Here is a 27,963-nt window from a genome sequence, read left to right as displayed (position 1 = left end):
GGATATGAACCTTGGTATCTGTTTCTCAAGGACTGCGTACTACCATTGCCACGACACGTGAGCGCTTCACGGGTCGACTCGAAGTGTTTACCTCTCGCATAGTCTTGCTCCGCTACGAGGCCATATGTTGATTAGAAGATCCAGGTATGGAGCCCTTAGTACTTTTGCCGGAGATAATTTTGCAATACTGGAAGCGATATCCATGAGAATTCTTTTAGAATTGTCGATAGCTAAATACTGAACTATGATGGTCCTACTTTTGTGTGGCAGACCTTTTAACCTAGTTTCATACAGTTAGAGTTCTTTATATAGCAATAGTGAATCACTTTTTATTCTTCTTCGGCGCTATTAATACTACTTAGATTCTTCGTCGATGTTTTTATTCTGGTAGTAGCTGTCCACATTTGGCGAAAGTTTCTCGTATTCAGTCTACTCTGCGCCAACTGTACCCCTCTCGTTTTACTTATAGGTATTTCTAATCACTTAATTATCAAGGGTCTCTTCTATTGACATGATTGCCTCATTTCTGTGTTACTTCTCCACTGTTTTCACGATTCCTTTCTGTCGTACTTCGGTAATCGATGTCTATGTTGGTGGAACCATCGCATCAACGATAGACTGCAAGGTAGGAAGCAAACGGACTACGTGGTATAATAATTATAGTAATGCATCTAAGCACTAATTGATACTATTTCATATTCAAGATATCCATTATCGATTAGATATTCTGTGTACGTATTACTTACACGTACCCCTATCCGTAGATTTTTAAGTTTTCGTTAAATAACATAACTTGCAATTATTTTGGGAGATCTTTGCCTCTTGTATATAATGAATCTTGATTTAGATGATCTCGTCATCGTTTTTTTGTCTCTGGATCTTCATTTTTAGAACTTTTTGTTTATGCGTTTTTAGATTCACCTTGTTGAGTCAGAGTGCTTGTTTTGAGTTCTTGCAGGAATATGCAAATAACTGGGAGGAGATTAATTGATGAATTAACGATTCTACCACACACTAGTGTACGGTTTACCTATATGACCTATTGCAGTTACCTGCAATCGAAGACAGATACGGGAAATTGATAACCATATCTCAGTGATACGAATTGTCATAGTCTGAGACGATCGAAAAGAGAGTTTTCGAGTAACTCTGGTATTTCTTATCTGTTCTGTAATGTACAGCTCATTCACGGAAATGTACAGCTCATTCACGGAAAAAGATAGTTGTGTTGTTATTAAAGGCTGTTGGGTTAGACGCGTAAGTACTGATAACACTAGTAACACAGTATTCTGAATATTTCGCAAAAGTGATTACGGAAGGTCAGTTAAGTATGCTATACACTTTTTTATGAAAGCCGCGTATCCAGCGCTGAGTACTAGTAATGAGAATGTGCAAAATTAGGCCAGATGTGACTATGTTGGCAGCGCAGCTACAGAGGTTACGAAAACAAAAGACTATGTGCTCTGTTCGCGAGTTTAAATTTTTCCACCACTGTGGCACTGCGCGCAGACTATCTTGTGTAGATTGTCTTGTTAGCTCCTGGATTACTGCTCTTACTTCGCAGAAAACGTGTGGTTCCTTAACAGCCATCTTTTTGTGATACAGTCCTTAAAATGGTCTGTTCCTCCTCCTACTGGCATGCTCATTAACTAGTGAATTTGACTGTCTTATGTAAGCATATTAGCGCATAGGTTTTCTATTAATTCCAAAATATTTGAATTATACACTTTACTTTAGACTAAATCTTCTATGCACGCAATCTGTCAGCAAGTGACGAGTTAATCTTCCGTACTGACGTTTTTTTCTGTTCTCTCTGTTACTAAGCAATATCTTCATGCAGTGCTAAAAACGACAGTGGTACTCTGTCTCTGCCCCCACCCCCACCCGACAGTTTGCACACTTCTCATTTATCAACTTTCGTACTTTTCTCGCCAGATATTTATTGTGCAAGCTTCTTCGCGTCTCGATCGTCACGTCAAAGTACCCAACGATTTTGCGAGTCATTGTTTATGATTAGATAAAGATTTTTATAGCAACGCGTCTCGGTTACCTTGTCCTGGAGCGGGGTGCGCGATGTGGTTAACCGCCGCACGCTAAGTGCTGCAGGTGTTTGCGCCGCAACCGTCCGCGCCCGTCCTTCAGCCGGCAGCAGCGGGTACTGCTGAGGCGCGATCGGAATTCAGCTTAGCCTTCACAGCTAATGCTGTGCTTTGCCACCGACTTTACGAGCCGTCACCAAGTACACTGTTCAGAATGGATTCTCTACTCACGTCGCTGTTCGTGAGTAGAGTATGTAGTCCAAAGTTAGATCGGACAGCGTCTTCGCCGGCCGGTGTGGCCGAGCGGTTCTAGGCGCTTCAGTCTTGAACCAGGCGACCGCTACGGTCGCAGGTTCGAATCCTGCCTCGGACATGGATGTCTTTGATGTCCTTAGGTTAGTTAGGTTTAAGTAGTTCTAAGTTATAGGGGACTGATGACCTCAGATGTTAAGTACCATAGTGCTCAGAGCCATTTGAACCATTTGAACAGCGTCTTCCCAGTTGGAGCATGTGTGAAATTTTTCGGGGGAAAAGAAGTGATTAAGAGCAGCTGCTGCATACATTTTGCTCTTCCTGTAACTGACAGAGCTGAATAACGTATCTGTTCCTCGTACAATATGAAAACTACGGTCATCAGTGGACGTCTGTGGCGTTAATTACCTCGAATCGTAGATATTGTCCCTAACATTCAGATTGACGCCACACAGGAAAACTCTCTCTCTCTCTCTCTCTCTCTCTCTCTCTCTCTCTCTGTGTCTCTCTGTCTCTCCCACTCCCACTCCCTCTCCCTCTCGCTAAGCTTTTCTAACCCAGGACAGTTTGCGACACTGACCTTTGGGGGAAAAAATTGATATGAAAGTTATTTTCTAGGAAGCGGCTGTTGTAGAAGATTTATTACTTTGCGCGTTTGCTGATCCGAACCTTCGTGCCATAGTACTCACAATAATAAAAAACACTACTCAAGAGAAGTTGCATAGAAATACAGAATAAATCGATGAAACCCTACAATATGGCCAAATAAACTGTATACCTATGCCTTCAACAATTTTCAGATTAACTCCACACTTCAACTCTATCTGTTCGGTGCCGCCGTCGGAAAAACTCGAGGCACAGCACACCACTTGCAATTCCCTGTATACTTCTTTAGAATTACGTATTTTATAAGTGAAGCTCAGTGGTGTCGTGTGACTTGTTAGAACCACGCCCCGTGTGGGATGCCAGATCATTACCGTGATAAGCTGTCTCAGCTTATTTTTTACCATCTAAGACCGTGTAAAATGAAACTAAATGGAATAAGAGTTTTCTTCCCTACTTACCCAACTTAGGGATCTAACATTCCACGCTCCCATGTTTTCCTAGTATCTGCGTGAATAGTCCCTGTCCGAAGACCAGGATATTTTGCTGAATAGAATACCATTACCTTTAAGCCATACAGAAAAGATGCGCATGACCCCGGGAGAAATAACGAACTGTGGTATCCCCTGCTTTTAATTGTTCACAGTACAAATATAGTAAGACCATTTTGGATAAATGTTAGAAGACCAGATAAATCAGTCATCGAGATTGTCGCGCTGCGACTACTGAAAAGGCTGCGGTCCCTCTTCAGGAATTCAGGAACCACAGGTTGTCTGGCTCTCCACAACTATCCCTCTGTTGTGATTGCACCTACTGTTCGTATCGTTGAAGCACGGAAGCCGCCCCAGCTTGGCAAGGTCCATAGTTCATTGGGGTCGTGGGCAACTTGGTATTGAATTTGCATGTATCCCCAATAACATTAGGCATAATTGTTACCGAGAAACAGCATTATCGAAAGTATATGCACGCCTACACTTGACCGTCCATCCAGTGCTGACGACTCGAAATTTTGGGCGTGGACTTGAGCATCTACGTACCTTTCAGCCCTGATCTCGCACACAACCACAGTAAGTAGATTCCACACGTCACAAATTACTTGTTTCTCAATGGCCTTATATAGCCAAATGTTGAAAACTTAGTTCTAATTAAGGTAAAAATCTCAGGTAGTAGATTATACAAGGGGATTTTGAAAAAAAAATATTGTTCTGAATATGTATACTCAACAGAAAGATTGTCCTAGTGTCACTGTCTTGCAGTACAGGATGAAAGTATGAATATTACACACTTCCTCCTACTTAGGTAAATGGAGCAAATTGGTTGATTCTATTTGCCTTTGATGTGGCCTGTAATGGTCCTGAGGGGGCTTATGGACGCACTATTAGTTCATGGACGGTTTTTAAGAAAAACCGCCAAAATGTTGCTTTTTTTACGATTTTTGGTGACAAAACCGAGCCATGCACAGCAAACGGGGGAAACTTTTTCGATGTATGTTACTAAGGTCCTCATCTCGAACAACCTTGAAAATGTTCTCTGTATATTTATCAGTTTCCTAGATACAAAAATTCAAAGTTACCCTACCTCTACACGTAAAACATGCACGTAAAATCCATGTGAGACGCAAACGTAGTTTATGAAGTGACACAGGACGAAAAAATATTATGTTGTATGTCTCCGTTATCATCAAAATGGTTCAGGGAACCTCGTGTTGGAGACATTCAGAATTTTTGGGCACGTAAAATCATGTCTGAGGTGTAAAATTAGTTTTGGGTTATTTCAGTTTCACGTAAGTAAATTATCTAAATTTTACTGACCCATAAAGTTCTTTTTTTACATTAATGACATTCCCTGCTACGCAAGGAAAAGAAGGGAAGCAGCGGAAAAATATGCTACTGTTTAAAAGACTAGGGGGATACAAGCTGTCTCTTTCTACCTTCCTCAGAACCTTTAAAATATTCCCCAAAAATTTTGGCATGCGAGCATATTTGCGCTTTTTTCTGCCGAGAGAGGAGACAGCAGCATTGGGAAAGAGACGGAAAACTAATAAACACTAGGGGATATTAGACTGTGGTTGTGGTATAGAAAGAGCAAATGAGACAATGACAGTGTGAGAGAAAGAGGGACACAATTTCAGTGTTGACAGTAACAAAATATTGTTAGGAAAAAGAGAAGGAAATAGAACCAGTAGGAGAGGAATAAAGAGAAAGTGGAAGTGAGTGAGAGCCAATGATAATAAGAGAGAGGCCACGGCAGTGACAACAAGGAAGAGAGAGATAGTGACAGTGAGAAGATACAGCGAGCGGCAAGAAATAAATGAGACAGTAACAGTCAGAGAGAGCAAGATGGAAACGGTAAGAGCGAGAGGACACGGTGGTGGTAGTAGTAGGAGAGAATCGAGGATACTGTAGCTGTTGGACAGGAGACGGTGACTGACAGACACCAACATAATGACAATGAGTTGGATTGAATGAGTGAGGAGTGAGAAAGGGAAGGTGGGAGTGGATGAATATAAGCGCGATGTACTAGTGGGTGTGAGCGAGTTAATTAGGGGAGTTTGTGGGAGTGAGAGGCGAGTTGCATGATAAAAATAGCGCGAGTACGTCCGCATGCCAAAATTTTTGGGAACATTTGGAAAAACACTGAGGAAGGTAGAATGGGGCAGCTGGTAGCCCACTATTCAGTCAGTCTTATAAACATATATTCGCCTTTTTCGTGCTCCGACAGTAGTATTTTCCGCTGGTATCCACGATACACACATATAAGACAATTTTCTATTTCTTTTTCTGTCATCTAGACAAACTATAATTGGATACATTTGGTAAATAAGTGATGTACCGAACTGTCGTAGTGTTAATTATTATTATTGTGTCGTTATGTATTGATATGTTATTATTATTATTATTATTATTATTATTATTATTATTATTATTAACCTGTTTAATTATTATGGCAGTGTTTTTCTTATTGAACCGTTTAAATGCCTAGGAGGCACGAAATTTTGTTATCATTAGTGGATTTCCGTCGCCTATGAAATATCGTGTTCGGTAGCCGATGAATCTAATCGGCGCATCGAACAGTAGGTAAGATTGTGCCGCTGCCGAGGTGCTAGACCAGCGCTGCCGGGTTAGCAATAGAGGCGTGTGTTGCTGACACGAGGCCACGCCCCGCCCGAGGACAGGTTCTTGCGGAAATCGGACCAGTCGTAAATGTGCCTCGGCCGTGTTATTACTAGAGACAAAAAACCCGCGATTACCGGCAAGTAGCACGCCAGGCGGCGCTTATTTTTATGACTGTTTAGGGTGTTCAATCAGGTTTCGAGGGCGCGGTGCTTTCTCCTCTGTGCGCGCTTTGTACGCCATTTGCGGTACGAGTATGACGGCAAACAAGAACAGCACGCGCCAACACGACGCCAAAGCCTGCCGCCTTGAAGCGAATCTGTGCTGCGGGCGTAGTCTGGCTGATTTTCTCTTCGGTCAGATGTAAATTAGTCTCGCGGGGCAGCGTTTAGTCTCCGTCTGCGTGGAATATCACTGGAAAGCGTGCAACATCTGAGGTAGATATTGAGGAATACCTGAATTTAGAATGGCAGTTGACATGGGCAGTTTCAACACGAGAAGAATAAATGCATCACGTTCTGCTATTGTACAAGAAAGATAGAGTATTTTCCAATGAAGGGGTACGCCAAAGCGTCAAATATAGGTGTGCTGTCTGATTTAAGTGACAAAGATAGAAATCTTCTCATAACTGAAACTAATCACTATTGTTGTTCGTTCTACTACGAGTTTCGGAGAATAGTAGCTCCATCATTGCGTGGATTTATGTGAGGCGCCTGGATAGTCGCACGCTAAACGCGCCACTTCTGGGATTCAGGAAGTCCCGCCTGGTGGGCTTAATGACGAGGGTTGGTAATCTAGCCTAGATGTAGTTTTTAGGCTGTTTCCTACGTCCAACTAGGTGAACACCCGGCTGGTATCCACGTCCCGCCTAAGATGGACGCTTTGCAAACATTTAGAAAATGTTTTCACGTTTCACAATGTTTTCACGTTTCACAATGTTTTCACATTTCACAAGGTTTTCACATGTGTTTTACTCTAAACCCACACGGTTGGGGTACACAAATTGCATCCCGAAAGGGGAGAATCGAGATGACGTGACGAAGGACATCCTGCTGTCGCCTGCCACTAACATTGCCACAGCCCAAATAACAATGCTGACCCCGTACAGAAATGGGAAAAGACAAAGAAGACATCAGACGGATTTATATAAATAAACAATTTCAGATATTTAAACCATTAACAGTAAGAAAAGAAAAAGTGAATATAATTAAACTACCACTCGAAAAGCACCCTACGATCACTGAAAGACAGTGCCAGAGGTTGCCTAGAGAAACCGCATAAACAAATCGTTTACATCTTATTAATTTAAATAAATTCACGTGACGATGGAGATGTAGTGTTGTACAATGCTCGGCAAGACAGTAGTATTCTGGTCGAGAGGCCGATGACAAGACATTGAAGAGAGAGAGAGAGAGAGAGAGAGAGAGAGAGAGAGAGAGAGAGAGAGAGACGAAAGTAGAAGTGATACATCAGCAAGAACACTTATTTATACAAGATATATTTTTCCTTAGCGCTCACCCGCTCACTTTATCAAGCGCATACATTCCGAATCAGTAATAAGAAAACTACGTAATATCATTTTCTTTTTTCATTCTCATTCACAGCTTTTAATTAATTTTCTTTTTTCTTAATTATACTTTTGCCTTTGTTGTTTATTTCATCAATAAGTGTTCTGTTATATTTTGCATTACATGTGAAAAGTTATCCAGCTTATAAATACACGTTAACAACAGAAATGATTCTCTTTTGCGACTTGCGGCTCGGAATCCACGTTAAACTGTTAGTCGTTATATAAATGGATAGGTTAGGCATGTCCAAACGTCGTCGAATATGAAACACAGTAGTGTTCAAAACAGTTTTCATGTTGATGGCAATTCTACTTACGATCACGTTAACGACAACTTTACTTACAGATAAACGTAGCTCTGCTCGTAGATGGCAAGTCTCATGAAAACAGCAGGAAATAAATATGTGGAACGTGTTAATACTGCAGGATCTGTGTTTATCTGAAATGGTTTTAATCAATCCAGATGTCTGGTAACTTGTCTATAAGAAAATGTCATGAACTGATGCCACGCTAGCCTAATGTCCTTTTCGACGCTAGGTTGGCATTCAATACGTCGAAAGCCCAGCATGTCATGCAGCTGATTCAAATCGAAGCGCACTTATCTCATACCGTTTTTCATTTCTTCCACAAGCCATAAGATGATAATAATTTTGCCATTATAACAGGTTTACATTATTGAAACTGGTTTATGCTACGGGTTTTCATGTAACGCAAAGAAACGATATCGAAGCATTTTGTCGAACGCAATACGGCAGTTCAGCGTAGTTTTCTTTAATACTGTGACAGTTGTTTTATTTGTCATATTAGAACACACACACACACACACACACACACACACACACACACACACACACACACACACAGTTCACTGTGATGCAAAAATTCCTACTTTAAGCACAATACGAGGGCAACCTCAGTAATTTAAATTTAAGCCAGTGGTTCAGTTACGTGTTGTTCATTTGTATTTTTTCAGACATAGGAAACGTTTTAGTAATCATCGTACTGCCTAACCTCGCGTTTTAGAGAAACACGCTTCCTACTACCCAAGTTATTCAAATTAGCACATGGTGCTAAAGGGAAAACTGACCAGTATAAGCTCATGTACTGAGTGAACCATTCGATATATTGTCAGAGTTAATCAATCTCGTCCTTGATTTTCAGTGGGTAAATCGATCATTCAACCTGTGCAATCATTCCTTGTCGCTGTTTATTGCGATGTAGTTATTGAAGAAGTCAGCTGTTTTAATGCTTGTGACCTTAAATACTACCACATCTATTAAATTATTGTGATACCAATACTGTTCCAAGAACTGACAGATCTGAGATATGAATTTCCATTTTCTTCGTGTGAAGGATGGACATGATTTCCTGAAGGCTGTTCGTTGCATGGTTTCATTTGGTTCTCCACATAAGGTCGGTATGTAACGAACATTTCTCGTGCTTGAAAAACGGTAAAATGTGTTTTCACCATCTTTCCCCCTCTTAACTCGAGTGTAACGTCTTCCAAGGGAATTTTCCTGTCGCTGGAGCGTTAGGTTGATGGCACTGTTTCTACTCTCTCAACCTTACAGAAGCACAGCAGTTATTAGTCCTAACAACGGCGTTCCCGGACGACGAGATTTCACACGTTCTTGATACTTATGAATCATTCATTCTTCAACATAATGGGGTTTGTGTGATATCCGAGTGGTTACGTGTATTACGCGAGGGAAAGTTTCCGGATATCCATTGCTGTTCGTTCCGAAGATGGTAGCGATGTCACAAGTGGGGCGTAGGCCCTATTTTTGTTGCTGTTACATTGTCTGTAATTTGGAAACGTTCTGATACCCCGAAGATTAATTTTGTTTGCCACTCTAATTTATCTCGAAGGTGTTCGATGGGGTTCGGGTCGTGGCTTTTAAACTTTAGGCTGGGAAATAAATCGTATATACTTTGAAATATGCTGTAGTGCTCCTTGCGGATAGTAGCGTTATCAAAACGATGCAGAAAATGTTCCGATTTCACTGTCACCATACATACAAATACAAAACGTCAAGCAGTTAAAAAAATGGTTCAAATGGCTCTGAGCACTATGGGAATTAACATCTGTGGTCATCAGTCCCCTAGAACTTAGAACTACTTAAACCTAACTAACCTAAGGACATCACACATATCCATGCCCGAGGCAGGATTCGAACCTGCGACCGTAGCTGTAACGCGGTTCCAGACTGAAGCGCCAAGCATTTACCAGGCACATATATAACGTATGTTTAACGACTGTCCACTCTCGTGAAGCGTATTACTTGGTAGCAACACAATGGGGAGCTAGTTCTCACCTATCTATAGGAGCTGTCCTATCTGACCTCTGCATATTAATGTGCAGGAAGTCTTCCGTATTAACTGACGAGGATGCCTGACGGTTGGCTCGTGGACAGGGCTCTTGTGTTCGGCTGCCCCTTCTATTTAGTATATTTCAGGTCTACCAAAGCGACGAGTAGTATCTCTGATGTTTCTACACACAGTAAACTCGTAAGTGATGCCCCTGTGACGGAATGCCACACCTTCCAGTCGTTTATAATCATGCCCATGAACTAGATTCTCTATACCGACTCTGACAGTAAACATATGTTTGAATATGGCAAACGGTACTCCTACTTATTCATTGTCCCAAATCTTTAAGGTCAAAATTATACACACGATAGAGGATCATAATTTGGTAATTTCGAGATGAAGTAGCAGTAGTCAAAATTAAATATTTTCATCCATAAGAGGTCTTAAGTGTGCAGTGGTTGTGGGAAACGTGTTTATAAACGGTGAATGTTTACCTGCTGCAGTGCTGTTGGTGCCGCTATTTCGAGAAACAAGACACGATCGCCTACAAAGACTTCACGGCTTAGCGCACTGTTGTTTACAGTTGTTCATCGGTTCTCGAAGATGGAACATTGGTCGTTACCAGTAAACCCTCCGCCCCCCCCCCCCCACCCGATTGTTTAAAGAATAATACAGCTTCAAACTTTTGATAACTTTACAGATGAGTTTATGTGTTAAATATTTGACGTTAAGTTGTTAGCGAGGAAGAGTTTAGAAAAGGTTTGAAATAATGTTTAAAGTTTGTTAGAAGTCGCTAAGTCCTATCATCCTCCTGTATTGGATTAATATAATGTAATTTGCGCACCACCAGTTCCGTGGGCTAGAGACAAATACACGGTTTCTAACTGCAGTACTTGCCTTGTCTGTTTTGTTAGACTTCAACATAAGATTATACATCTTATTTTGTAGATTGAAAGTATTTAATATTTTTAAATTCGGTCAATAATTATATGAAATTTGAAAATCAAATTTTTGTTTCGCCGTGGAAGCAGTTGGATAGGTAATCCGCGAATCGGATCGTGCATAGTGAATCGGGTGACCCGTTCAGTAATATGGCGAAGAATTTGCTGACACACGTTTAACGTGCAGAGCGGGAAAGTGTAGGCCACGGAAAGTCTGGCAATTGTACAGAGAGAAGTTTCGAAACAAGCGTCATCATAGTAGAGTGTCCGCAGCCCGTGGTCTTGCGGTAGCGTTCTCGCTTCCCACGCACGGGGTCCCGGGTTCGATTCCCGGCGGGGCAGGGATTTACTCTGCCTCTTGATGACTGGGTGTTGTGTGTCTTTCACCATCATTTCATCATCATTGACTCGCAAGTCGCCGAAGTGGCGTCAACTAAATAGGACTTGCAATACGGCGGCCGAACTTCCCCGCACGGGGCCTCCCGGCCAACAGTGCCATACGATCATCATAGTGGAGAAATTTTTTACTGCCGTGGATAGAAACTTATGTCGCTCAAGACAAAGAGAACTGGTCGAGATTACCGAGGAAAAAAAATTGCACATAAGAGTTTGATGAGATGGCGTTGGATTGTGTGGAAAAAGTTTCAGCAGTAAGCACCTGTTACTTGTCCGTGACATGCAAACTTCAAAGAATACAATTTGGAGAACACTGCATGGCGGCAATTACTTGACCATCAGAAACAAAGCGTGTCAACAAGGAACCAATTCATTCTGAACACACAATTCAGTGTTTTGGATGGACTGTGTTGCAACTCATGCATCGAGATTGGTAGTGTCGGTTTGCTATGAGCTAAACTGTAAAGTGTAAGCTGCTTGTCCAGACTCAGCTTTTAGTATTCAATTGTCGGCGCCGATTTGACCGTCAATGTTTGGCGAATCCAGTGTCTGGGATTTCCTAGAGCACGCTCATTGCTGTGTCCGTAATCTTATGAACAAATGGCGCAGTTTAAAGAGTAGCACAAGTACAATTTTTCTCTTATGAGAAACATGTACCGACGTCGCGAGACAGAACGCATAATGATTTGCATCGTTGTGTTGTAGTATACCGATGCGTTGTTACATTTTCAGTAGTAATGCGGGGTGAATCACCTAAATTTTGCATCGATTTCATTTTATGAACGGATCAAGATATCGGAATCACGTTTTTCGTCAAACGGTAGTACACAGAGAGAAACATATTTTTGTTCTGTAGGCAATACTGTTTAGTTCTTTCACCAAACGAGGTATGAAGTGTGTGTGTTTCTTTTTTAAATGGGGCAGTATATTTTAATGGCAATCAGAAGCGTTTAAAAAGATGAGTACGGCGATATAACACACGTTGATGTTGCGTTGAAGCCAGCCGGAGTGGCCGAGCGGTTCTAGGCGCTACAGTCTGGATCCGCGTGACCGGTAAGGTCACAGTTTTGAATCCTTCCTCGGGCATGGATGTGTGTGATGTCCTTAGGTTAGTTAGGTTCAAGTAGTTCTAAGTTCTAGGGGACTGATGGCCTCAGATGCTACGTCCCATAGGACCATAGTGCTCAGAGCCATTTGAACCTTTTTTTTGTTGCGTTGAAGCTTTTCTCAGAAGTATGTGAGAAATGAACTAAAACTGAAAGTCAAGGCGTCCGGAATCGGTGGTCGGAACTCCAAGTGGGGCTTCCGTGTCAGGCCAAGGAACAGCAGCGTGCGGCATAAATTTCAACGTTGTACGTCTCCCCGTTCCTGAGAAAAAGGGTTCTTAACACACGGACAGACAGCGGGATAAGAAATTATATCAAACATTTGTTTCTTGTGACATAATTATAAATTCACAATTTTCAGATTTTTTACCTTTACTTGTACTGTGAAACCTTGCTTCTTGCCGAATTTCGTTATTCTAGGCCAACGGTAAGTAGGCTATAGGTTTTGATGAGTGAGTTTGCGAGTATCAGTATATGCGACATAAACTGCCTGTCTTTTGATTACATTGACTTAGAAGCTTCAAGTTTTAACACCGCCAAGGGACTATAGATCTTAATATGTGACACAAATTTTGAACTTGATACATCTACCCATTCCTCAGAAGAAAGGGTTTGAATAGTCGGACAGACAGACAGACAGACAACAATGTGATCCATATAAGGATTCGTTTTTTACCGACTGACGGAGTCCTTAAAAAACTTGATTCATTATAACGTTTGATATAAGAGTATTACTGATGCATCAGAATTGCATCCCCCTGTGCCTTCTAACATTTGCCGAAGACCTCGTCTCGATATCTCGAACCGTTCAGGAATTATAAGCGGTGTAAGTCTCGGACCCCCCTGTTCACTGACCAGTGGAATCGTATTACTATCAGAAAGTGTACGTGCTCCATAAGGAAGAGACACGTCATGAAGAAATCGTAACGAGGAGGAGGGCACGAGACAAGAGCGGCACACAAGAGAGCGCGAGATGCGGCACGAAGCCGTTTGTCTTGTATAAATTACGGCTGGAAGGGTCCGCCAGCGAGCAGCTGTATGCGCTGGCTTTCATCAGGACGCCCGAGTAGGGCTTGTCCGTGACACGGAGCGCATTAGCGGGATCGCAGCCGCTGGCTGCCGCGCCATCCGTCTCCCCGTCCAGAGGTTTTAGCTGGCGAGTACCGACTTAACGCCTTCATGCGATCATAACCCATAGTAGTCTAATTATCTGCTGTGGTAATTATGACTAGAGGCCTACGCTGACCTTATTCGAGAAGTCCATTATCCGCATTCGTAGATCTTTAGTCGCATCTGCAGATACTGAAATATAGCGCGGGCATAAACTCTTCCTCTGATTATTACAAAATTTTGTTTCTGAGGCACTATGCTAGGTACGGCTGTGCGGTTTGTTGCAAATGGTAGCTTAACTCGTAAAGTTTTTTGCGGAATCACTTCCACACCTCGTATTCGTGCCGTAATAGTTTATGCACCAGGGACTGCTGAACTGAGCAATTCATCCTTAAGCTAGCAGCACAAAAAGTCAAGAGAGGCTATGTTTTGTGAACTTCGGTGGTCGTGATGATGTCTCGCCTCCGCCAGGCCATCTGTCCGGAAAAGTTAGTGCCCCTTTCAACCAAAATCTACTGTAGGTCTCTCGAGCATAAAACCATGCAAAATACATGTACAGCATTCAATAGTCGCTTTTTAATGTAGGAGGTGAACTACATAAAAACTTAGTTTCTGCTGGGAATTATGTAACTCTCTTAGAAATGGTTTTTCAAGACTTCTATCTAAAATACACTTGCGTGATATTAACAAGGCGGAGATTGAGCTAGTAGTTATATCGCTGACAACAGGAAATCATGTGGGTGTATATGTAGCAGGATACCAAAGCGCTGTGTTGCATACGTTAGCGCGCTACTCAGTCACATACATAACTTTTCCTACGGATATGATCAGTTTCCTGAACGATTAAAGTGCTCAGTACTAAATCCGCTTTATAAAAGCTTACAAATAATTCATGGGATATATAATCAGTTATTCTACGCACACATCAAGCGCAAATGAATGGAACGTTAGCAAACTTTAATGTTTTCGAAGTAGGAAAAGTACGCTTTGCCATGCTCTTCGTAGTGATTCGTATTTAAACGTAGAGATGAACGACTTTAGTTTTGAGATGTATTTGTCTGTTAGTTCGTTCAGAATAGAAAGACACTGATAAGTCCTATCCCGCGTTCAGAACATGAAAAATAGTAAAAATATGCCGAGATACATTCCGACACTATGGGGCATCTAGTTCACATAAGAAAGCCAGTAGTTTTTTTTTTTTTTTTCGTCGGGCCGTGAGTAATTCCACGTCATTGTTTACTGACATTAAGGTGTACTGTTCTTTGGCTGAGTGTCCTCGCTCACGAACGAGCGACCAGCGTGGACTGAGAAGAGCTGTTCGCTGGCGCAGGAATGACTGGCTGTATCGTCGCGGTCTGTCGTACACGCGGCCTGGAGCGCAGTCTTCAGTATGTGAGCGTTCCGCTGTGCAGACGGCAACAGATTCCCGTTCTGCAGGAGGCGCAGTGTATCATCAACATCTACAAACTTATTTTTCTTCTGTTAACGATGCAGTTTTTTCCATGTACATATGATGAAATTGTTTTAGTAACATTGGTTGAATTGTCGCCGTCACTTGAAGGGGACTATTTCATTTTACTAAATCTTGCTTATTTCCATGGAACTAAATGTCTTCCTGCTGCGGTGTCAGTTCCTTGCAACTGTAATTTGAGTAATGTTTTTGTGATTATAAAATGAAACTTAATTGACACTGCGTGGTAATTAAGATAGCACTTTACCAGCAGATGCATGGAATTTTTATATTATATCTGAGATTGATGTGTGACAGATTATGGCTACATTATTACTAATTTATGATTACTTCAGTGCAAATACAGTGAACACCTGTGCATTTTCATATTTGAAACCTTTTCTGGTTTGTGTTTGTTATCAATTAACATTGACATTTTCCTGCCTCCTAGAGCGTATAATTTCATAATAAGAAAACGTCTCCAGTTATAACCTGCTTATTGCAGTCCCGATAGCTACGTGAATACCAGCCAGAAACTTCCAAAGGTTCAGGCGTCAGTTTTCGGTCGGTCCTAACAGTATTTTCTCATCTGTCGCTTCTTTCTCCCCTGGAAATTTGTTAATGTGAGAAATACCAGATCCAGGTTTTAATTCCGTCTTTAATAGGATGGCTAAGTCAGTTGAAAGGTCGCATTAAGACCATGCCAAGTAAAGCACTACGATGTTCAAAGAAACCTTAGGGTTGCGAACAACATTTACCTTAAAGCCGCGAATACTGGGTACTTTCTGTTTAGAGGAAAAATGGCTGAAACAAGAAAAACTTAGATTCATACTTGCAACCATTGTTTGCCCGATTTCTTCTGACATGAGAGAGGGTGAGAGAGAGAGAGAGAGAGAGAGAGAGAGAGAGAGAGATAGTTAGTTTCAGTTCAGAATTTTACTCTGAAACGGATTGGAAACAGAAAAGTAATCCACATATAGGGTCTACTATTGACTAATGCGTGGAAATTATAATTTACGCTATCTTAGGAAACGGGTCACCAGTAAACGGAACTTGGAATTATTTGTACTGTTTTTGCCTGCTAATCATCTGAAGCGAGATGTAGTGATAAAAGAGTCTCCGTTCACAGTTTGGAACAGTGAGTTTTAACTCTGTCCAGCCAACCTGATTCAGGTTCTCTAAAATTTTATTTATTTGTATTTTCGGTAGGCCACGACCGCTTATTTCCCTCATCCTTCCCAGAGCTACGCTAGTGATCTGTCTGCAATGACATCCTGTCGACGAGACGTAAACAGAGGCGCTGGCTGTTACCGAAAGGAACATACTTTTATCATTTCATATGTTAGCTTTAAGCTTCAATAACAGTATTTTGTTTGAATTCAGATTAAGTGTGACTACACTTACGTCGAATCTTGCCAAAACTCTAGAGAAAGTGCAATGATTTACGCAGTGGAAAGAGAACGACGCTTACTTTGTATCGCATTAGTGTCGAAGTGTTACCGTCGTTAAGCCAATCAGCAGGAGCTGTACTTGCAAAGAATTCTTTCACTCAGTTCATCTTCGTTGTAAAGTGTGTGTGTTTGGGGAGGGGAGGGGGCGAGGTGACGTGCTTGTGTGTATGGTGCGAGAGTGCGCATGCTTGAAAGCGGCGATGTACATTAGTGTAAAACTAGCGTTAGCTTTCTTTGTTTATAAACATCTTTGTTTTCCAAGAGCGTTAAAAGTACTGTTTATAGAAAGTATAACTATTGGCTCCATATCTTCGTGTGCTGAGGACCACACTGAACTGGTGGAAGCTGACTTTTTTTTGCTTGTACAGTAAGATCCGAAAGCTGTTTCCAGAAAGGAATCGCACAGTTAAGTGGCACAGAAATACAGCATATCACTTAAAGGCTTTATAAGTAGACTCTCTCTTACAAAGAAAGGAACGATACTGCTTGGAAACGCAAAGCAAAAACTGTTCAATCTGTAAGGACTTATAAGGAACGAGCGGCATGCTATTAACAGTGGAGAGACAGAAATTTTGTTTGTCCTTCTCTTACATGTATCCTTTAAGTCATTGAATCACTGTGTGTGAACTGAATAAATGTACATAGCTATTAAAATGGCAACACAATGGAGGCAGCAGTCAACTTGCGTCACATTGGCGTGAAGTATACTTCATGTTCGGATATGAATATAATCAGTATTTCAGCTCATCCGCACGAATTTACGTAGGGCTAAAACCATTTACACTCGATAAATAATGAACCATGGACCTTGCCGTTGGTGGGAAGGCTTGCGTGCCTCAGCGATACAGATGGCCGTACCGTAGGTGCAACCACAACGGAGGGGTATCTGTTGAGAGGCCAGACAAACATGTGGTTCCTGAAGAGGGGCAGCAGCATATTCAGTAGTTGCAGGGGCAACAGTCTGGATGATTGGCTGATCTGGCCTTGCAACATTAACCAAAACGGCCTTGCTGTGCTGGTACTGCGGACGGCTGAAAGCAAGGGGAAACTACAGCCGTAATTTTTCCCGAGGACATGCAGCTTTACTGTATGATTAAATGATGATGGCGTCCTCTTGGGTAAAATATTCCGGAGGTAAAATAGTCCCCCATTCGGATCTCCGAGCGGGGACTACTCAGGAGGACGTCGTTATCAGGAGAAAGAAAACTGGCGTGCTACGGATCGGACCGTGGAATGTCAGATCCCTTAATCGGGCAGGTAGGTTAGAAAATTTAATAAAGGAAAATGGATAGGTTAAAGTTAGATATAGTGGGAATTAGTGAAGTTCGGGGGCAGGAGGAACAAGACTTCTGGTCAGGTGACTACAGAGTTATAAACACAAAATCATGTAGGGGTAATGCAGGAGTAGGTTTAATAATGAATAGGAAAATAGGAATGCGGGAAAGCTACTACAAACAGCATAGTGAATTATTGTGGCCAAGATAGACGCAAAGACCATGCCTACTACAGTAGTACAAGTTTATATGCCAACTAGCTCTGCAGATGATGAAGAAATTGATGAAATGTATGATGAGATAAAAGAAATTATTCAGGTAGTGAAGGGAGACAAAAATTTAATAGTCATGGGTGACTGGAATTCGTCAGTAGGAAAAGGGAGAGAAGGAAACATAGTAGGTGATTATGGATTGGGGCTAAGAAATGAAAGAGGAAACCGTCTGGTAGAATTTTGCACAGAGCATAACTTAATCATAGCTAACACGTGGTTCAAGAATCATAAAAGAAGGTTGTATACATGGAAGAATCCTGGAGATACTAAAGGGTATCAGATAGATTATATAATGGTAAGACAGAGATTTAGGAATCAGGTTTTAAACTGTAGCACATTTCCAGGGGCAGATGTGGACTCTGACCACAATCTATTGGTTATGACCTGTAGGTTAAAACTGAAGAAACTGCAAAAAGGTGGGAATTTAAGGACATGGGATCTGGATAAGCTGAAAGAACCAGAGGTTGTACAGAGTTTCAAGGAGAGCATAAGGGAACAATTGACAGGAATGGGGGAAAGAAACACAGTAGAAGAAGAATGGGTAGCTCTGAGGGATGAAGTCGTGAAGGCAGCAGAGGATAAAGTAGGTAAAAAGACGAGGGCTGCTAGAAATCCTTGGGTAACAGAAGAAATATTGAATTTAATTGATGAAAGGAGAAAATATAAAAATGCAGTAAATGAATCAGGCAAAAAGGAATACTAACGTCTCAAAAATGACATCAACAGGAAGTGCAAAATGGCTAAGCAGGGATGGCTAGAGGACAAATGTAAGGATGTAGAAGCTTATCTCACTAGGGGTAAAATAGGTACTGCCTACAGGAAAATTAAAGAGACCTTTGGAGAGAAGAGAACCACGTGTATGAATATCAAGAGCTCAGATGGCAACCCAGTTCTAAGCAAAGAAGGGAAGGCAGAAAGGTGGAAGGAGTATATAGAAGGTTTATACAAGGGCGATGTACTTGAGGATAATATTATGGAAATGGAAGAGGATGTAGATGAAGACGAAATGGGATATAAGATACTACGTGAAGAGTTTGACAGAGCACTGAAAGACCTGAGTCGAAACAAGGTCCCCGGAGTAGACAACATTCCATTAGAACTACTGGCCGCCTTAGGAGAGCTAGTCATGACAATACTCTACCAGCTGGTGAGCAAGATGTATGAGACAGGCGAAATACCCTCAGACTTCAAGAAGAATATAATAATTCCAATCCCAAAGGAAGCCGGTGTTGACAGATCTGAAAGTTACCGAACTATCAGTTTAATAAGTCACAGCTGCAAAATACTAACGCGAATTCTTTACAGACGAATGGAAAAACTGGTAGATGCGGACCTCGGAGAGGATCAGTTTGGATTCCGTAGAAATGTTGGAACACGTGAGGCAATACTGACTTTACGACTTATCTTAGAAGAAAGATTAAGAAAAGGCAAACCTACGTTTCTAGCATTTGTAGACTTGGAAAAAGCTTTTGACAATGTTGACTGGAATACTCTCTTTCAAATTCTGAAGGTGGGAGGGGTAAAATACAGGGAGCGAAAGGCTATTTACAATTTGTACAGAAACGAGATGGCAGTTATAAGAGTCGAGGGGCATGAAAGGGAAGCAGTGGTTGGGAAGGGAGTGAGACAGGGTTGTAGCCTCTCCCCGATGTTATTCAATCTGTATATTGAGCAAGCAGTAAAGGAAACAAAAGTTCGGAGTAGGTATTAAAATCCATGGAGAAGAAATAAAAACTTTGAGGTTCGCCGATGACATTGTAATTCTGTCAGAGACAGCAAAGGACTTGGAAGAGCAGTTGAACGGAATGGATAGTGTCTTGAAAGGAGGATATAAGATTAACATCAACAAAAGTAAAACGAGGATAATGGAATGTAGTCGAATTAAGTCTGGTGATGCTGAGAGAATTAGTTTAGGAAACGAGACACTTAGAGTAGTAAAGGAGTTTTGCTATTTAGGAAGTAGTATAACTGACGATGGTCGAAGTAGAGAGGATATAAAATGTAGACTGGCAATGGCAAGGAAAGCGGTACTCAAGAAGAGAAATTTGTTAATATCAAGTATAGATTTAAGTGTCAGGAAGTCGTTTCTGAAAATATTTGTATGGAGTGTAGCCATGTATGGAAGTGAAATATGGACGATAACTAGTTTAGACAAAAAGAAAATAGAAGTTTTCGAAATGTGGTGCTACAGAAGAATGCTGAAGATAAGGTGGATAGATCATGTAACTAATGAGGAGGTATTGAATAGGATTGGGGAGAAGAGAAGTTTGTGGCACAACTTGATCAGAAGAAGGGATCGGTTGGTAGGACATGTTTTGAGGCATCAAGGGATCACAAATTTAGCATTGGAGGGCAGCGTGGAGGGTAAAAATCGTAGAGGGAGACCAAGAGATGAATACACTAAGCAGATTCAGAAGGATGTAGGTTGCAGTAGGTACTGGGAGATGAAGCAGCTTGCACAGGATAGAGTAGCATGGAGAGCTGCATCAAACCAGTCTCAGTACTGAGGACAACAACAACATATAATGAAAGATAATTTTGTTTGTGAGAAGGTCGTATTACGTCTCGCGTAAGGAAGAGTAACGTGGCACCATGTGCACGAAGTTTGGGACCATTTACTACTTCCAAATCACGTACAAAGTGATTCATGTGTTTTTCCTCCTATAGCGTGTACGCAGAGTAAGTAAATGTTCGTCATTCGCCATCCTTCGTGCTGTAATTTTAATGGCTAAGAGTGTTTTTAAATCCCATAGTAGTTATCAATTAGCGGTAGATTTTGTTTACTTCCTCGCCTCAGTTTCTTTCTTTGCCCTAAACGCTCTTCCGATACGAAGTGGTAGCGCTCAGTTGTAAACTTCTCCACTGCTACGGTATGTAGCTGTAAGCCGTCATTTGGCCACGCGTTCAGAATGCCGTAGTGGTGTCCCAAAAATAAAGCCGCGACGGGTCGGCGCGTGTCGTCACAAATTGGCAAAGATTGTGTCAGCCGCACGCGGCGCCCGATTTACGCCAGTTTCCTCGGGACCGCGCGCGCCTGCGGATTTAGCGTGCTGTATTTCTGTGCCCAGTGCTCCGCAATGCCGCAGCGCGCGCCGACGCCGCAGCCACAGGTAGTTGTGAACACGCCTCTTTGTTTTCTGCTTGCAGGTAAGTAGCCGTCTGCTGCTCTTCTGTCGCACTGGAGTGGGAGCCACGGCGTGAACGGCCGCTGTGGCAAACCAGGCCACAACAGCGCGCATCGACGGAACTGTAAGGGTATGCTAAGTGCGAGCAGAGCATAATTTCAACAAAAGTCTTCACTAATTTACGCTTTTCATTGAGAATTGCTCCGTCTGGCTGATGGGGTTATTTCACCAAATTGGTTCAGCAAATATGATCATACAATGTGTTTCCGGAAAATAAGTTGAATAAATTCATAAAGAACAGTTTATTGAAAATTAAAGTACATGTATTCTTCAAAATAGCATCCTTCGGCGTTAGCACTTTTTTCAGCGATTGTATCAGCTCCGATGGTCTTTCTGGGACACGTTGACGGGAACCACCTTCAGACACCACATCGCGGCCGCTTTCACGACATCTACCGTCCCAAAACGATGGGCCTTCAAACCTCTCTTTATTCGAGGAAACAAAATGAAGTGTGCTGGTGCCTCATCGGGACTGTAAGGTGGCTGGGGCAACGTTGCCACACCGTGCTTCGCCAGGAACTCGCTAACAATGAAGGCGGTATGAGACGGAGCGTTATCGTAATGGAGTCGCCACTTTACACCTATGTGCTTCCTGATGCGAAGCACCCGGTTTCGGAACTTTTCAAGGACTTCCAAGTAAAATTATCTGTTGACAGTTTGTCCCTGTGGCATAAATTCCGAACGTTTGGAATCAAAAAAGAAACTGAGCATTGCCTTAACCCGCGACTTCGTAATACTTCACTTTTTGTGTTTCGGGAAAGCCTACGTTTGCACTTTGTCTTTTTGATTTAATGCTATGTCGCTGTTCAGTGAACGGTGTCATTTTAATCTGTCGACGCGGCATTCACACAGAGGTACACACTGCGAGCCACCGGCTCTGGGCAGTGGGCAGAAGGCAACTGACGAGGAACGCCTTACCTTACGAAGATACCCCACCAACTTTCGCCCCACCAGTCGCAATATTGCAGCCTTCCGGCTTGGCGGGAAAGAGCCACTCAACTACTTTCCGGACACACTTTGTGTACACTATATTTAGGGGTATACAATATTTGAAATTTAGTGCAGATAGCTGCTACCTAGGACGCAAACAACGGGTGTAACCCGAATGGGCAAATAGTCGAAATGACACTGGATGACAGATACGGGTACGACATTCCATGGTGTTGCAATTCCACGGCCGGTTGCATTAATCATAGTTACTGACGAGTGCATGCGCGTCAGTCGCTCCGTAGTCCACGACCAGATGCTTTAAATTTGTGAAGTATTTGCGGAACATGCTAGAGTGGGCAACAGTCGAATACCTTCAGTATCAAGGTACATCAGGACGTCACGGATAACAGGCGATTTTGCATTACCTTGTTGAAAGATAACATCAAGAAGACCTCAAAGATGGGTATAACATCTGGCCTTAACAACTGGTAGTTGTTAAGTGGCTGCTGTCCATATTACCGGCCGCGAACCATAGGTCATCGTGTTTGCGGAAGCATTACTCACACGAATATCATTACACCAAGAGTGGGTCCATGTGAAGATGACGAATGCAATCCTCGGAGCCTCCACTCGCGGATACGTACATCGTAATGCTGTACACATAACTGTCAGGAAAGACGACATGGTGTCACTCCTGCGTCCAGTGTTTTCGTTGGCACGTCTCTCTACTGCCGCGTCAATGGGAACTGCAGCAGTGGCCGCCGTTCTTAACAGCCGATGGTGCTGCAGACATCGCCGCGCTTTAGGTGTGAGTATTGGCCTTGCTGCGAACAAGCCCATTCGTTAACGGAAGCTACATAACGTGGCAGTATCGCTGTACGATAAGCCGCAGCCTCGATACACGACAATCCTGCAGCTATCGAATTCCGATACATACTGGTAGACGTCTCTCCTTAAACGAGGTATAACACGATCTTCTCACAAACAGCCCACAATGTAGATGGCGTTACTCCTATGCACCTTGTGCTGGTGCCCTGTAGTGGCAATCCTTTGCATATACAAGCGAGTATCACCTTTCTGCCAATTTTAGGTTCGTTGCGTACTATTTTCAAGGTTGTGCAATTTTAATGTCCGGCGGAGTATGTACGTTGGTTGAAAATTTAATTGGAGGCAACTATTTGTTTACAACTCTTACAAAACACGCACAAGTTTCAAAGTTTTACCAGCATTGTGTATAACCCGCTGCAAGCAGTAAGTAAGTCGTAGGCTATCCTTAGCATCGCCAGTTTTGTTGATAGTCCGAATGGAACAGTTTATTGCCCGACGAATTTCTGTAACAGTTCTGAAGCGAATGCTATGAAGTGCTTCTTTATCTTAGGAATCAATGTGGAAGGCACAAGGGCATAAGTCGGAAAAGTGTGCGAGTGGAACATCACTTCCCAGCCCCATCGATAGAGCAAATCAGTCAAAACTAGCACCATATGCACCCAAACACTGTTCGGCAGAATGATGTGCGGGTCCTGCAGAAAGTGTCGCCGTTCTGTCTCTAAGCTGTCGTTTTTGGAACACAGCCAGAGAACTCACAAACCGTGTCGGATTTATTGTGGGCAGCAGGCACTCTTATTACGTTAATTTGCGCCTTTTCCTGGCTCGAATGTTTTCTGAAGGCGCTCAGGCCGCAGACCCATTCATCTGGGCAGGCCATCTCCCAGGAAACTGAAATATAGTGTATATTTTAAAAATAGCTTCTAAAGTCTGGAATTTATTGCCATTTGAGTGTCTTTTAGTTTTCGTTTTACTTTTTTCTCCCAAAATTGAGGAATTTTATATAAACTATGTAAAAGTATAAAACCTTTTACTAATTTTTTCCTTGGGGGTCAGATTACGCCCCCCCCCCCCCATCCGACCTTGTGCTCGACTGTAATGACCTCGCCGTCGACGACGCGATGTGAAACCCTAATCTTCATTAAAGTCTCCAAAAATGTTTTAATTATTCAAAAGATGTTTCTCTGACTGTAGTGGCCTGGTTCCTTGAACAGGTTCACAGAGTTTGTGGAGAGCTTGATTTCACTGTCCGCCCGTCGCCTTAACGAGAATCGTACATTGTACCAGACTCCCTAATGAAATAGTGCTACTTACTGAGCTAAATCCATGAAATTTTTGTTTGAGAAACATAGGACAATACACACATGGAATGGCTCGTTAGATTCCAGCTTGTAATTCTCATTTCAGATCTCTGTGATAGCGTGGATAACACACCATGGCCCAAGTCCTCACCATCCACAGAGCGAGCTGTGGCAGGATTGGTTGGATATGATATTATTAAAGGAAGAAAGAGAAGATTAAGATTTAACGTTCTTTCAACATCAAGGTATGTAGAGACGGAACAGAAGCTTGGACTGGGGAAATGGGGAACGAAATCGGCCGAAATCACGCAGGAATAAGCCTGATATTGGCGTTAAGTTATTAAGAAAACCACAGTAAATATAAATCTGGATATCCGCTCGGGGATTGAACCGCCTCCTCCGGAATGCTAGCGCAGTGTCTTACTATTGCAGGACTTCAGTACGTAGTGTCTTCTGTAACCATAACTTGGTCCGATCGTAAGGAATTGCAGCTGTTATCAGGGCTCATGTAGGTGTGACGTGTTACTAGGCGAAAGTGAAAAGTTTTTTGCTTGGTAAAGTCCGCCTCCGTAGCGTAGCGGTAGCGTTACCGCCTACTGCGCAGGGGGCCCCGGTTCGATGCCGATGTGGCATCACCTAAAAAGGGCTTGCAATACGGCGGCCGAACTCCCCCGAATGGGGCCTCCCGGCCAACAATGCCATCACCCCAGTTAGGCCGACGTGGAGAGGCGACTGAATAGCATAAAGGATCTATGTTGTTGGCACGCGTCCATTACCACACCATGAATGACATTGCTCAATTTGTTGGTATATCAGCACCGACTGCCTAGCTAACGTGTTTGCAGGGAACGCTATAACTCTCGCAGCCAAGTAATATGGCGCAACAGCGGTGGTTGTAAAAATATCTTTACTGTTAGGGTATGGAGACGAGTCTCACACGTTGTCAAGGACATTCGGCTTGAAATTGGACAGGAATTGATCCTGTTAGTGAAATCAGATCCATGTCCACCAGTTTCCGCTCGAAACTTAACTGACTGCATGCCATGGAAATTTCGAGTCTTGTACTTCACGATAGGTCATTTGCTTACGGTGAGGTGTAAAACCGTATGTCTTCAATGGGTTAAACAAGAGACAGACTGGGCAGTAGCTTACTGGAAGCGTCTTATATGGTCTGACGACTCGCGATTTTCTCTCTTTCAAATAATGCGAAACTCCGAGTGCAATTGACGGCCCAGTGAGGCATTTGACGCGCAATATGTATAGGTTATAGTTAAAAGTGGAGGTGATTTTGCGATGTTATGAGATTGTTTTTTGTACCACGACGTGGGTTCGTTCATTTAAGTAACCTTTTACCTGAATCAGAATGTTTAATTCAACATTCTTTGCGACTAAGTGTTGCGTCTCCTTCTAGGTCTGTTTAATACGGATGCTGGGGTTGTACGAGTACGTTTCTGATTTGACGTACTTGTAGGCACACTATAACTCCTCGGCTGGCTCTCTAAATCACTTTATTTTAATCCCACAGAAAATGGGACTGCTGGGAACAGGGGGTGGAACATTGCAATCAAAATCGTCGCAGTTTGTTCGCACTTCGGAATATGGTAATCAATAACTGTCGTGGCTGCAGCTGGATAAAGTCGCCCATTCACAACTGGACTGGCTCACCGACCCGTGCGACTGTGTGTGGACACCTGCGGCGGACCCTAATCTGCCTGCATTGATGGGTTGTCTGCTAGCAGGTAAAGGTCCGCCAGTCGGAACGTCGCACCTGGAGCATGGACACGATCGCTATCCCATCATCCATACACAGGTCGGGCAGACCCGCTCGGCGGACGAGGCATACCTGGAGAAACTCTTCCTCGTCGAATTCAGGTCATTAACAAGGCAGAGATTGTGTTACACGGTCTTATCCGCATTATCTTCCGGGGGGGGGGGGGGGAGAGACATATTTTGCCGGGTGAATTTATTTCCTCGATGCCCAGTGGGCCCACTAACGTCTGCGTGACGCGGCGCCGTTGCTCCTTTGTTGTTGACGTCGCTGTGTGTGTGTGTAAGCACGCACGTTGTTTTGGCGTGGCTTGGGCGCCGGTGCGTATTGATTCACCGCCCCTGCCCGCCTCCGCGGTGCGTTAAGCGAGGGGTGCGCACCGACTCGCAGCGGCGCCCGCCTGTAGGCCCGGCGCCCCCCGCTGATCAATACACTTTCTCCGGCGGCACACAGTGTCACGTGTGCCACCGCTTTCTCCCGCGCGACATCGCCGCTACCGGGCGCTGTGCTGTGCGCTCGCTGAAAATAGCTCCGCACCCATGCGGGACAACGATTCGCGTGTGGGACGTGTTCATAGGAATTAATCGGGCGGCGGGCAAGCTCTACGGCTGTCACGGTAGAGCGAGGCGTTGTTTCCTGTGATGCAGGCGGCGGGTATACTTTAGCAGTCGTCCAAAATGGAATATAGTGCGCACTTATGAATCGCTAGGCACGCCTGATGTAATTGCATTCCTGACTGACTTATTCCCCCCCCCCCCCCCTCCACTCTTGAAATTTGGAGACGGTGTTGAACTTAGACTGTCTTTATCGTTAAAGAAGGTATTTTTTTTCTAAGTTCCAGCCCTAAGGAAGTGAAATAGGGAATGAAGGGTTTTGAAGATAAGTTGCTATTAAGGCAGTTATGAAGCTATAGCTACGAAAATTGGTATTTGGTTTCTCGGTTAGATATTAAAAGCAAAACATTTGATCCAGTACGTTTGGAAATTCAACTCCTAAGCGAGTGAAATAGTGAGTGAAAGTTGTTTGAAAATACGTGAAAATTGGTATTTGACTCCTCGGCTAGAAATTTTAAAAAATGTATTTTTTTTTTTTTTTTTTTTTTTTTTTTTTTTGGAAATTCACCATCTAAGGCGGTGAAATAGGGGTTGAAAATTTTTATGAAAATTGGTATTTGACTTCTTGGTGAGAAATGAAGAAATATCTGTTAGAGAACGAAAGTTTCTGTGGAAATATCACTACAAGAACTCAAAGGCAGTATTAACAAAAACCTCCGATTCCAGGTACCAGAATCGCTTTTGGGGAAGGAGTACATAGGAAAAGACCATGCCTCTATGGCCTTAATTAGCGTAAAAAGTTAGAAAGGTGATACAAGTTGTGAACTAAATCAAGGGAAGCTATTTCACAGTCACCATGACGAATCGGCTGTGTCAGAATTGCATAGAAAAAGAAACGGCTCTTTCATGCATATCAGTAGGCCTAAAAGATGTTTATAAAATTATTTTATTGTAATTACTACACAAGCGCGACCGAAGCAGCATGAGGTAAGATAGTTATAATACAAAATAGGAACACAGATGCAACTCACCACCGATATGGCTGTGTTTTGAAGTACTCTCTTGTCACTCTGGAATAACTTTGAAATTATAAGCTTCAATTTGTTCTGCCAGGTTGCACAGGACTGCCATTACACTGTGAATATTCTGCACACCACAGTGTTACTGACTGGAAGGCCACCTTCCATGGCTGTGTTTTGAAGTACTCTCTTGTCACTCTGGAATAACTTTGAAATTATAAGCTTCAATTTGTTCTGCCAGGTTGCACAGGACTGCCATTACACTGTGAATATTCTGCACACCACAGTGTTACTGACTGGAAGGCCACCTTCAGTTTCATGTTTTAAGTGACGCTAGTCGCAAATACATGGGATCTGGAGACGGCTAGTTCGAATCTTAACGGGAGTAAAAACTTTCGTCACTAGTAATAGGACGGCTCTGAGAGGAGATGTAGTGGGGTACAGCTTCTGGTGACTAAATTTTACGCGAAGGCATGGTATGCATTCCAGTTATTTCT

At 42.9% G+C, this 27,963-nt stretch overlaps 1 protein-coding gene across 4 annotated transcripts in view; it reads left to right on the top strand.

The window, feature by feature from the left end:
• LOC126349520 (protein phosphatase Slingshot) overlaps positions 1–27,963 on the top strand; it is a 572,249-nt gene that overhangs the window by 133,936 nt on the left and 410,350 nt on the right. The window lies entirely within an intron of this gene.

This window comes from Schistocerca gregaria, chromosome 1 (genome assembly GCF_023897955.1).
Source record: "Schistocerca gregaria isolate iqSchGreg1 chromosome 1, iqSchGreg1.2, whole genome shotgun sequence".
Lineage (NCBI taxonomy): Eukaryota > Metazoa > Arthropoda > Insecta > Orthoptera > Acrididae > Schistocerca > Schistocerca gregaria.
Note: the sequence above shows the minus strand (reverse complement) of the source record. Positions and strands in the feature narration are given on the sequence as shown.